The sequence below is a fragment of the Parambassis ranga genome, chromosome 14, assembly GCF_900634625.1.
Source record: "Parambassis ranga chromosome 14, fParRan2.1, whole genome shotgun sequence".
In the NCBI taxonomy this organism is placed as follows: Eukaryota; Metazoa; Chordata; class Actinopteri; family Ambassidae; genus Parambassis; species Parambassis ranga.
In genome coordinates, this window is record NC_041034.1 from 17,171,891 (window position 1) to 17,185,170 (window position 13,280).

The 13,280-nt window shown below is 40.2% G+C and overlaps 1 protein-coding gene across 1 annotated transcript in view; it reads left to right on the forward strand.

Annotated features, from left to right (window-relative positions):
• cxadr (CXADR Ig-like cell adhesion molecule) overlaps positions 1 to 13,280 on the forward strand; it is a 33,941-nt gene that overhangs the window by 655 nt on the left and 20,006 nt on the right. The gene's annotated exons all lie outside the window — the stretch shown is intronic.

Here is a 13,280-nt window from a genome sequence, read left to right on the forward strand (position 1 = left end):
TCGGACTGAACACACCGATATTTGTCTGTGGACTTTGTATCTTTGTATTTTCCTGTGTCGCCTTCTTCTGCTTTGTAACACAAGGCTGATCCTCTTTTAAACCTGTGGCTGCCTGACCTCAAAGTGCCCCCCCCCCCAAAAAAAAAAGAAATCCATCATACGTCATATTATTTATATGTTGTTGTTATTAATTCTACACGGTTCACCTTCAGGGTGACTCCTCACCTGAGACGGGGTTTGACACTACAGGTGATTTGTTTCTACTGCTGCCTTTTTAGATCAGGTTTGTGTTTACATGTTGTGGGTAATGCATACTGAAACATTTAATCACCCTAACCTCAACAGTGTGTGATAATAATACTGGTGACAATGCGCCCTTAATCAGAACTGTAGCAGTGTGTTTGGCTTAATTTCATGGGAAAGGGTGTGGCTGTTGACTGCAGTGGAATTTGTACTGAAACTAACCAATCACTCCTCCCACTTTTAGTCACTGACATGCTGTGGTTAGTGAAATATTTTCTCAGATTTTAATAGGAAGCCACAGAGTGAGTGTAATGTAGCAGTCCTTGTTTAGTGTTTTCTATCACATCTATGTTCAGGCTGTTGTTGAGTGTACTGTGCAGTTTATATTGTGTGTTGTTTAGCCTTCATCCGTCTGGTCGTTCACATTGTTTTGTACACTGGGCTCATTACCATCTTAATGGCACCATGGTTTCGTTATTTGGACACTGTTCCACTTCAGCAGACAAGAACAGTGTCTACCAGACTCTTTGCATTCATTCAACATGGCTTAGAAATGCATAGTATTGTGCTGACCTCTCTCTAATAACAAAATACCAACCAAGGTCTTTCTGGCCTCTTTTCTTTGTCCTGTTTGTACTATTTACATGAGGCACTGCATTTGATCTAAATGTTGACAACCAAAAATGTATAATCCTTAAATTGGTATCATTTATATTTCATATCATTTTTTTAAAGGAAGCAAGAGGTTAAGAAAAATAGTTAAATTATAACCGTTTAATGTGTCCCTAATGTGTCATTATTTTCATTTCTCTGCAATGGTTTTTGATAAGACGCTGTCCTCAGAGGCTGCAGGGTTTTTTGTTATTGGTGATAAGATAGAATGCTCAGAGAGCCAACTAATCTGTTCCTTAAATCTATTACCCAAAAGCTTTTTACACACTTTGTGTGTGATAACATATTGTGGTTAGACCACATCTTCCCTTGTTTTTAGATTCCCTACTTCTTACATTGAAGCTTGATGTTCTTTTCCAAGTGAAGGTACTGCCAGACGGGCCCTGGTTCTTCTTCCATCACACCTCACTCCTGTTTGTTTAGGTCAAGAGTGCAGCATTAACCTAGGACAAACAGAAACCCGGTGAGGATGTGCACAGGCGCAGTAAGCAGTTACCTGATAAGCTAACCAAAGGCCCTGACCAGAAACCGGTTGCTTGGTTACCTTTTGAAAACAGACACACAGGGAGTGTACTTGTGTGTGGTGTGCTTGCTCCAGATAGCTACCCTCCCCCTTGTTTGTGTGTACAGATTGATCGTCTTTACAGCTGATTAAAATCCTCATATTATTTACGTCAATAAAGCGCATGTATTAAAGAACTTGAAAGAAAGGAGCCACTGTTATTCAGAAAAGAACTATCACTGTTGTTTTTAACATTTCAGTGTGTATTCTTCATCAGTAGGGCCAGTGAAGAAACAGTTAGAAGCAGCAGTGTTGAATGAAGGCATGAGCAGCACAACTTGAGCCATTGTCATTGGCCTCACGTAGACCGTAACGACTGGAGGTCACATTTACTTGTCATGACCCAGTAGTCTAATGTCACTTCTTGCCTCCTGTTGGCTGAAACATGTTGCAGCCACAGCTTCACCTCCAGCCAGGCAACTCCTCTACTCAAGAGCCCCTTGTCCTTGGAAATGAACATGTAGAATCGGATTACTCTTAGGGGACACTGCTCTGTCCTCCACAATCTGGTGATGGGGGCGACCGGGCATGAATATTCACAGCCCCAGACTTTAATATTTTAGTATGCAAGCCATGTTCTAGCCCTGTTTCAACTTCTGTTCACCTGTGTAGAAGTATTAGACCTGATCACACCTATACCTCACCACAATACCTCTCCACCCTCCATTTCATATCTGAATTACTGAATGAACAAATTACTGCCTCAGAATCAGTGGAAATGATTAATAGCTGCACTTTTGTTTTTGAGTCCCCTTAATGGACGTGCAGCTTTTTTGTATTCAGAGCGTGTTCCTTTTTCACAGGTAGGGAGTAAAACTGCATCCTGGGGCTGCTGCCCAAGCATTTCTCTCAGAAGATATATTGGCAAGATTCTGCTTGAACCTCTTGGTCATAAAGTCAATGTTACATTGACAGATACTCCACATTTTTTGTGTTACATCTCTCTACTTTCTTTGATCACAGTATTGATCTACTGCCACTCTCACAGCTTTCAGGTGCATGTAAATCAAATGTGCTCTGTTGCTAAATAAGCTTAGCTCAAGATGAATTTTGCTAAATCACACAAAATATTAGATACTAAACCACAGGCTTGGATGCCTGCCTTTGAGTAGTAGTAGAGCACTACATAAGGTGCAACTTACCTGTTTCAAACTGACACTGCAAGTACCACGACTAACTAGCTTTACATTGCAATACGTTTAAATTGAAATAAGTTTAAATTGCAGTGTTTGACAGTCTGACTTCAGTTCTATGTTTGCAACATGTTAGATGCAGAATGCTGAAGATTTGACAACAAATACATAGAGCAACAACATGGAGCGAGCCAGAGTCAACTGTTTAGGTGCTTTCTACACCAACACGTTCCATAGATACCTTGAATATATCCAAAGCAAATGGTTAAGGATCGAGTGTTGGTGTCCTTATCAGGACTGAAAAGTCAGATTAGAGCATCCTTGAAATGCAAGTACACAATATCTCTGTATCTGTGCTTATGATAGGTTTTGCTGGCTGCAGGAATTTTTAAAATATGAGTGGAACAGAGATTGCATTAAGAGAAACATCCCCTCTGCTATCCATGTAACCTATCAGTTAAAACAAGGTCACAGCAGTACTGATTTTCTCTGCTGTCTTGAGTCCATCGGTCATCATGACTGTGTCGCACAGTTAGAGCGATAAACACCCCCAAAGCACATTCATCACTTAGATACTTGATGCCCAGCTCTGCAGCGCCCACAACGCCCTCTGCTCCTAATGAGGAATAATGGGCTCTGTGACAAATAAGCTGTTCAGTGTGATGATAATAAGAGTTTTTACGTGCCTCATATCTCAAATGAGCATCACTAGAATACATTTATCTGTAGATACGTGCCGTCAAAGCAGAGAAGAAGCAGTGCACCAGGCAGTGAAAGAGATTTGGAGGATTTTAGTGCAATCATTTAAGAAATTGTTCAATGATAAACAAACAACTGTGCCATACGTCAAAGTTAAAAGATGATTCTGAACTGAGATAAAAGACAAGTGAGGGTTTAATTTGTGGCACACACAGTGGCACTGTTTTCAAGCAGTAATTGTCTCTCACTGGATTTAAAGTCTTCATTCAGATTTAGTCTTAGGCTGAGGATGTTGGTATACAAAGGAAGGTAGTTTTTTCCACCCTTGTGTATCTTTTTTGCTTTTGCATAAGACCGTGAGCTAGACTTTTCAGTGTGAGGATACACATTGTGGCAGGCAGACCCCCAGGGTGCTGCATTTTGCTGGTGCTGGTGTGCAACCTGCTCCTGCATACCTGCTAGGTAGGTGTCAGTTCAGTTTTACATGCATGAACCTTTGACAGATTATCTGGTACTCTGCATAGGAGAAAAAGTCACCTTATCATGTTAAACAGACCTCACAGTATACAATACATTTTTATTTCCTAGTTCTGACATCCAGTGGATGTACATTTTAAAGATTAGCATTCTCTATTGTGTTGTGCATGTCACATTATTATCAGCTAATGTCCAGGCATTGTCTTATGCAGAGCTGAGTTGTGGAAAGATGATTATATAGTTTTCCTTTCTTCTAGCAGCAAGCCCTCACTCTTTCCGCCATGAACATTAGACTTAATTGTGTGTCTAATCTTGAAAAATATTATGGCTCAGAAAATAAGCGATGCAAGCAGAAGGTGGGGAGAATTTTGGGAGTGTGTGCGTAGGGGGCGGAGGTAAAGCAGCTGTTGAAGGAGCCATTTTTAGCACCTCATCTCATTGAAAAACATTACACATTGTCGACTGTGTGTATGGTGAAAAAAGCAAACAAGTGTTGTCTGTAGAAAGCCTGTTCGTGAATCAGACCCACTTGATTTTCCTCCCTGTGGTGCAGAGACTCAAGTCAGTCATTGTCTGTCTTAGTCAAATGTTTTAATCATCTTGCCAAATTATATAGTTATGCTAATAACTTCTGTCTATAGAAAAATAGAATTTGCTATGATGAATGCCTGTTGCAGTCCACAATAGCCTACTGAACAATTTTATGGGGAAAAGATTGCTTGTGCTATAGATTTTAGAATTATATTGAAGCGGCTAGTTTAAATGTAATGTTTTGGGCAGAATCTTGTTAAGAGCATTAAATGAGTATTGATGTAAAGCCTCACAGAATTAGACCCAGAAAATCCTATTTCCTGTCACAGTTGTTGTTTCATAATGAAGCCGATGCTAAACTGAAGCCAAAAACTGCAAAATCCATAACGGGGCCAAATAATGTATGTATGTGTATGATTCTGAGTTTCAATGACAGGCTATGCTGTATCTGTTGAAACATCTGTTTATTTGGCCTCAAACAAACCTCACTGAACACATTTCAGTTTCAGATGTTACAGAAGGCTGTTTGTAGGTGTAAGAGAATTTGAAGAAAGAAACACTGTTTCATGACTATTACATGGGATGATGAAATCTTTCCAAAAATCTCCAAAATGATTGTGGCCGTCTGCCATCTCCAAAGTCTGTTAATATTGCTCATTAAAATATTATATTACTACTGAGTCTTTGTTGGATCTATAGGTATGATGACTGAGGCATCTGCTACAGTTGGGTATAGTAAAAAGCTGAGTGCCCGAACCACAGCAAGGTCAGTGAGCCACAACAGACATTTAATTACTGTAGTGCATTTTGCTGCCATGTGAGGAAATCGGCAGCTGGCCCAGTCGCCCTCCAGAGAGATGAGATTGAACTGAAAATAGCTCTGTGACGGGCTGGTTTATGATGGTCAGAACGCACATAACTGCACAACCTTAATCGCAAGTGCTGCTGTTTTAATAAGCAGACACACAGGGGCACCCAGGCTGGAGTTGTTGCTGGTAAGTTCCTGAGAAACCAGCTGTTAACAAGTCTTAATGGAGACCATGCATAATTCATGGGCACACACAGAGCCACGTGGCTGGTTGGCTGTGTGGCTTTCTCAGGGTGGCCACTAATTTTAAGAAGAGTAAATTCACCACAATGTCTTCAGTCACGCTGGTGTTCTCAGCACCCAGCTCCCTCCCTGTGTAGGGAAACATCACCGCTACGTTTAATCCCTCTGAGACAGGCCATTTATCTGACAGGTGGAAGGAAATGATTTATCAGTGACAGCTAGAGCTATAACACAACAGCTAGCGTTATAGATTCATGAGTTGTGGTGCATAAAAATCCTCCCAGTGCCTGCAATGTCAAACAGCATTTTGTCAACAATACCACTTTTACGCATTTGTATGATGCTCAGTGCGAGTTGGTCCTATCCAGCATTCATGCATGATGTAAGATATGAGTCCCTCTTAAGAAATTTCACAATCATCTCTGCCCTGTTGTGGTGTGTGTGTTGTCAAACCCGTGGATTGTGCTTGTTTACTTTTGTCTTAATTTAAAGTATTGTTGGTAATAATCTAATGCATGAACCACACCATGGCAGGTGAACGGTCACACAGTGCCCAAGATACTTTCACTGAGATTATCTACTTGTCAGTTTGATCCTAGTTGGCTCTGTAAGTAGTGTTTAGCTGCCTGTCTAGACTGCTCAGGGGTCAGACCTTGTTTAGATGACATTAGAGCCATCAGGGAGCTGGCTAGTATGGCAGGTTTCAGGCTCTGCCCACTACACACCCAACAGCCAGGTGACCTTGCAGAATCTTTTTTAGGTGTCAGGTTACTTGTGATTGACCTTTTCCCTTTTTCACCACAAATTTAAACAACATTGTTCCTAAAAATAAAAAAATAAATAAATAAAAATAAATAATAATAAATAATAAATCGAGTAATTTGCTCGACAATTGTAGGATGAGCCAATAACTCAAACCGCTGCCAAAACAATGGCCCTCATGCAGCCACATTCTCTTAAATTGGCGGATTGTTTGTAATTAGAATATGTGACCCACTACCCACTAAATACCGTAAAAGGGCAGGTGTGGTGCCATTGCAAACAGCCAACTTTGGGTTTCAGAGATGCTACCACAAAAGGACAGTAGGAAAAAGAAGAACTTCAGCTGCAGCAAAATCTGAATGCTTTTAAATCAAATCAAAGGAAACATGTCATCATTTAGAGTGTCAATTACCACATTACAGGAACAGCAAAAACACACTGGGTATAGCCTCTGTAACCTCAATTTAAACCACTATTTTTTTAATAAGTGATATTTAAATGTATAAAATAATTTGGTTTAATACCATTAATATAATGGTTACTCCTCTGTCCGCTCCTCTCTCTATCCTGTGTGTGATCGTCCTCAAGTAAGACCAAAATAACACATAGGTGAATCCCACAAGTCTATGGGTGTGAGAAAAGTATGAGAATTTTGATACAAAAAAAGATAAGGGAAATTTGTTCGTATATGGCCTCTTGCATTTGGCCCATTGAGTCCATATCATTACCATTAAACTGGAGATACAAGGCTCCAGGATTTAAACAGAGTTAGACTGAAGTCAATTTAAAAACTAAAGGAGCTTTGTCTTAGTAGATCCCTAACTGGGGCTGTGCAATTACTATTTACTAATTTACTATTTTTATTTTCTACTTATTTGTAAGTGATAATGCAGATCATGCTGCACTGATGCACTTATTCACTTTACAGCAATATCAAACGCTCATTAGTCATTCTTACAAGTGTAACTGAATTCACTGATCAGGCCATAAATCAGCAAATGATTCAATCATATAACTAAATCACTTCTCTCATCTCTCTTCCTTGTTGTGGAATACTCACTCATAAAAATTGTAACGAGGAGGGAGACAAACACAGACTAGTCATTTTAACCTGTGGCTGAAGTAATGGTTTTCACCCAAATGAACACTGGTACTGAAAGGAGCACATTCCACCATGTGGGACTTTTATGGGTTCTACAACAACCTCAATGTCACCACAAAATAAAGTAGTGGCTCCAACAACAAATGATTAAGACTTACTTAAGTTCAGCAGTCTTTAATTTATCCACTCGAATAGAAAAGGCCAAACAAATGTGTTTTTTACAGTAAAATAAATGAGGATCATGTCTGAAAATTATCTCAATTCTTATGGGGAAAATTGTGATTCACATTTTGGCAACAATCATGCAGCCCTATCCAAACCCAAATTCATGAAGTGTGTAATTGTGTAATTCAGCCAGCTTTCTAGAAATAGCAGCTGTGCAATCCCTGATATGATGGACGCACATATCTTAATTAGACAAGGTTTTCCAGACTTGCAAGCAGTTCTGGCAAATATGTTGCATCTCTAATTTAAGCCTCGCTTCCAGAGCCATAAGCAGACCTAACAAGTCATGCTCACAGCTAAGCTATAGGCAAGCTAGAGTAGAAATAAAGCGATTATGGATGCAGAGAGGAAATGTCCAAGGAACCATGCAGTGTAGGTGTTCCTGAGTACTTCTGTACAATTAAATCAACCACAGCACAGTATTTTTCATGCAATTTTGGATTCTAGACTAACCCATTAGACACAGCACACTATCAGGAAGTGACACCGTATGACTGAGGTCTAGTCTAGTATTGACCATTTTAGCAAAACAATCTGAGCTCTTTTTGATGCCTTTAAACAGCTACCTTCTTTTATTATATTTTGAAAAAAGCAGTCATTACTTGCTGCAGTATTTAACTCCTCTTGTTGTTGCCATGGTAACTGTGGGTGTGACCAAATCATTTAGTATTTAAATCTTAAGATTATGACCTTGAATTGATTGTGTGAGGCTATGCAGGAAGATATTACAGAATATTGTAAACGTTGTGGTTGTTAACATCAAGCATGTAGAAGATGGATTAGTACACAGTTACAGCATTGAAACTTGTCAGTGTACACAACATTGAGAATAAATACCATCATACTAATGTCATGACCAGAATTGCCTCTTTGTGCAGGATAGCTAAAACTAGCAGGGGAGTTATTTGTAGCATTCCCAATTGTGTCTCGTCACTTAACGTTGTATGTAGACAACAGCAGCCGTTTTGAGCTTTGTCTTCATGTTGAGGCTGCGAGTGCGCGCTGGAGGCATGAATAAACCCAGCGGTCTCAGTTAAGCTGTAACACCAACTGACAGTCTTTGCCTGCAGCTTCTTACAGGGCTCACCACTCGGGTGCAGTTACTACACCTGCACCTGAGTGAAGTAGAGACTTTAGTCCTGAAATATCAGGACTCTGTGCTGACTGCAGAGGGGGGAAAGGAGAGAAAAGGATTATCCATCTTGTTATCTTTTAACAGCAGCCTTATCTTGATGTCCTGCTGTAGTGTCTCCCCACACACTGAACAGGAAGGGACCGTCTGTGTTGTTATATTTCCACAAAGACCTCATTCTGCCTGATGGGGAGTGCTTTGTACAGGATGAGAGGGTTTATAGCAAAGGGATGTTACAAATGCTTTTGAAAAGGAATTGACGTTTCGGTGGTTATTACAAGGTACTTTGTCATTTTGCCTCAGTCCTCAGTCAGCTTTCAGTGGCAATCAGATATATTTTCAATGAAATACACTCGGCTGGTCATGTAGCCTTTTGACAGTTCACTCTGGGCATAAAACACATGTAGGGCTTAATATTGACCCTGTTTGTCACCACTGGTGGATGATTCCCTCTCAGTTCGAATGGCTTCAATAATTCCACTGTACCTCTTCAAATTCTGCCTTTACTGATCATTAAGAATATTCAGAACAAGCAAACTACTGGTGGCCTGCCAAACATAGTGTTAACATAGCTAGGTATGCCTAGGTTGCTTCCTGTAGTCATGGTTACATGCTTGTCTTGAATCAGTTCCGGCTTAGATTTGTGATCCTTTTTGCAGAGGTTGCTCAGGAATGTCAGGAATAATCTCATTATATAGACCACTGTGTATAAAATGTTTACATATAAAATATGTACAACAGCCTGTGAGAGACACTGCTTAATTTTTTACACTATTCTTTATTCTAATACATTTTTGTGTGTAAAAAACCAATAGGGCTATTTAAAATAATAAAAGCACAAACTAAAGAGGTGAGGTTTGTGTATTTTTTGCTAATGTTCAGAAGACCACCATGCAATGTGCTTGAGGCAGGGGACCTATATTTAGACCAGAACTGCATGAGCAAGGCAGACTCATTGACTGCCTCCAAGTCAGTTCAGCTAACTTGTCTGTGCACTACATGGAATATAGGTTAAATCTGAAGAGGTGATGTCTTAACCTGAGAGCTCCCCTTTTGATTTGATACAGCAAATGATATTTGATTCAATGATGGCAGCTAAATGTAATTTTTATTGTGCATCGTTCATCTGTGGTGTGGATTTCGTTAGAGTTCTTTTTCAGTAGAGCTTAAACTTAAACCTGTAGAATATGCTGTACTAAACATGAAGGAACAAAGGAGCTGCCCAGGAATTCATCTGGAGGCATGTGTGTAAATTCTTGATATTTTAGAGCTGCCTTTGAACTTTTAGTGGTTTGGCAGCCCTGAGAGCTTTTATGTCTCCATAGGTGTTTACTTAACATATATTTTGTGCATATTTCGCTAGATTTGCCTCAAGACCTTAGTTGACTGAGCCAGTATGCTAGAGTTGCTGACCTGTCAGTGATTTGTTTCACATGGTATGAGGAAATAGTTTCTTATCGCTTATAAACCATCATTAAGAGCTGCCTGTTCGTTCTCATAACTCCCAATGAACATGGCAAATTAAAACATCCATCCCAATTCTTTCTGAGTAAAGAACATTTCTGAGCTTTCCAATTATTCCATTCATTATGTTAAAATCAGGCTTGTTGGAATCTTGAAAATGGACTTCTAATACCTAATTTAGTTTCAAGAGAACTGTTACAATAATTTATGCTCTGTTGCTTTAAGCTGACATCTTCAGTGTTCACCTCTCAAAGTTAATCGCAGTTGTTAGAAACTTTTTTGTGGCCCCTGTACACACCCACACACACATTTTTGTGAATTTGTACCATTATAATGGTATGAATCAGGTCTTAAACATATCCTGTCCCACACAATAAAAACCACTACGTGAGAGTCCATCCACAGTCTGAATAAAGTAGCTGCATTCTGCTGCATATGTGTCTCAGTGTTTGATCAGCCACGCTGCCTCCTGATCACAGTTGGCAATGTGCCCTGGGGGCTGGACAAAGGCTGGGGCGCCGGCAGGGGTCTGGTCTGTATCAGACACTTTATTTGTTTTGGGGGTTGGGGGGTCGGATAGGCAGCAGCATTGCTGCCTCCCTCTTGTTCATAGAAACTCCTGTGTCAGGAGGAGACACCGCATGACTATACCCCGCTGAGACATGTGGTTTTAATTTTTCTTTGGTTCATAGGGAGCTGCTAGAAGCTTAGAAGACGCATACCTAACTTTTGTAAACATTATTTCTTTCAACAAATGTTCTTCAGCTAGACTGAAAGTAAGCGGTAAAAGTTGTTTACAGAGTTAAGTCAGATTCAGATTAGGCCAGGCAAGGTTTATTTATATAGCACCATTCATACACAAGGCAATTCAGAGTGCTTTACAGAGGACACATTCACAGAATAAAAACATTTTAAAGTTAGGAAAGAAATAATGTAGAAATTGAAATCATAAAAAACACAAGAACTAAACAAGAAAGATTAAATGAGAAGAGTGCAGGTTACTCTGGTGTTGCACATGGCAACAGCAACAATTATATTTAGATATAATGTGTACATAAGATACTGTTGATAATGGCTCTGTTGCTCACTACATACCTGACTGCTGCCTGACTCCTCCTCTGTTTTTACTTTGATTAATATAGGCTCATGATTTATTTATAAAAGACCCCTCTCCTCTTGTCCTCCACTTATAGGAATAAAATCGCAACAAAAATGCACAAAATGAATGCGTGTTGTTGCAAGACATCTTTGTATTTAGCCCCATTTCTCAACGTCATGCAAAATGCTTTCATGAGATGAGTAATTGCTTACAGAGAATAGATTTTTACCCTTGCAAAATGAAGAAGACATGACTTTGTAATTACCCCTCTGGCATGTTTGACTGCAAAAAACACTCCAGCTGTTTTAGGGTTCCAACTATCTACAGCAGGCATTTTTAGAAACGTTGCAAACACACTGAAGTGTCTCACAAGAACTCGTATCCAGCTTCATTGTCTTATTTTTCCTTCTCTGTTTCCTTGTCCTGCTGACATGTCTTTATTGGCACATTTGCTATTGTTTCCTATGAGGATTTTATCAGTGGGCTGTCTGAGACCCTGTTCAGACTTCAATCTGGCTACAACGTTGTTCTTCCAGCTTCACAGGGACAGTATCTGGGTTGCGTACAAAACAGCCGTATTTGAAAATAGGTCTGAACATATCCAGCCTTAAAGCAACCTGGATTCGATCCCTCTCTAGCTGGATTGACTTTCCCCAGTCTGAACGGGGTTTGAGTGCTGCACCTTGCTTATCAGCTTTACGGCACAGCCAGTCCCCCCACTGTCATCAGCTTACTGTGTCCCTCAGCGTCAACCAATACTAAAGGACACAGGCCTTTTACATATGTGTGTGTGAGATTGAGTGTGATTGTGTGTTTCCACAGGTCTCAGAGAGAGTGGACATCCTGGGCATTGTTATCTAACTCTTCAGGGGGCTGTAGATAAATTCACTTTCCTCTCACAGGCAGAGGGGGTAGAGGGAGGAATAGGAGATATAATTGGCCTGTTTTGTTTTACACCATTTGAGCGTTGCATGAGAACAATTCATGGTGGCATGGAGCTCACAAGCTGCTGCTGGTGTCCTACACCTTGTAAAATGCTAATGAATTCTATAAATAAGACGTACAAATTCCAAGGCCATGACTTGAGAATCCCTGTGATGAAGACTCAACCATCCATTAAGGAACGAGCTAGTGTGGATGTGTCCTTCCTTTCCCATTTATTCTCACCTTTCTTGCTTCATGTAGCTCTTATTCCTGCAGCTGTTCTTGTAATGACAAGATTCTGCATTTATGTCAGTGGAATAATAATAAAATGTAATGTTTGTTGTGAACACTAAATATTTTTCATAAAAGACTTGGTTTAGTAGGCCATGGTTTTCATGAATGAAATTGTTTAATTGAAATATGACTTTCACTGTGGACGTATATGGACACATCAGCAAATAGTTACTCTGGACATTCACAGATATTGTATTAGCCACATCCCCCTTAGGCTTCTCTAAAAGCTGTCAAATGCTCAGACGACCGAGTAAAGTGCCTGTCATTCGTCACCCCTTCGTCATTTAATGTTCAATTATGTCAAAACAGCCTTTAGGTCATCCGCAGTGGGGATTGATGGCAGCACTGTGTGGCAAGTGGAGCTTTCAGCCTGCATTACAGTACAATCAGTATGGTTCAACAGTCCCAACCCTCTGTAACACTAAATAAGCCACAGCCAGGCTCGCTCAGGGGGCACCCACAGTGTTCAAATTGAATAGTTCCAGCAGGAGCACTGGGGCGAGCATTCAGAGACTTCTTTTTGATCGGCAACCAAGTTATGAAGTTATCCTCTGCTGTGCCTGTTCATAATTGATGTTCTTCAGCATGGTCACAGGGGATTGGCTTGCCTGTTTATGATGGGAAGAGTGTCTGCACTGTTTAATTTGCTCATTCCAGAGCCCCATAGACTGCACATTTACTGTAATGAATAACAAATGTTCATCCTACCATCATCCATCCAGACAAATGAGCCACACTTTATAAAAGCTCTGTCACTGCTGTTCTTACGAGTGAGTTGCTTTTATTCACCGTTAGAAATTATGCATTCTTTCTTTTAAGAATGTGTGCGTATCATTTCCAATGAGCTGAAAATATTCCACTTTCTGCCAACACATTAGGTATTATGAGTCTTTATTTTCAGCCGTAGGAC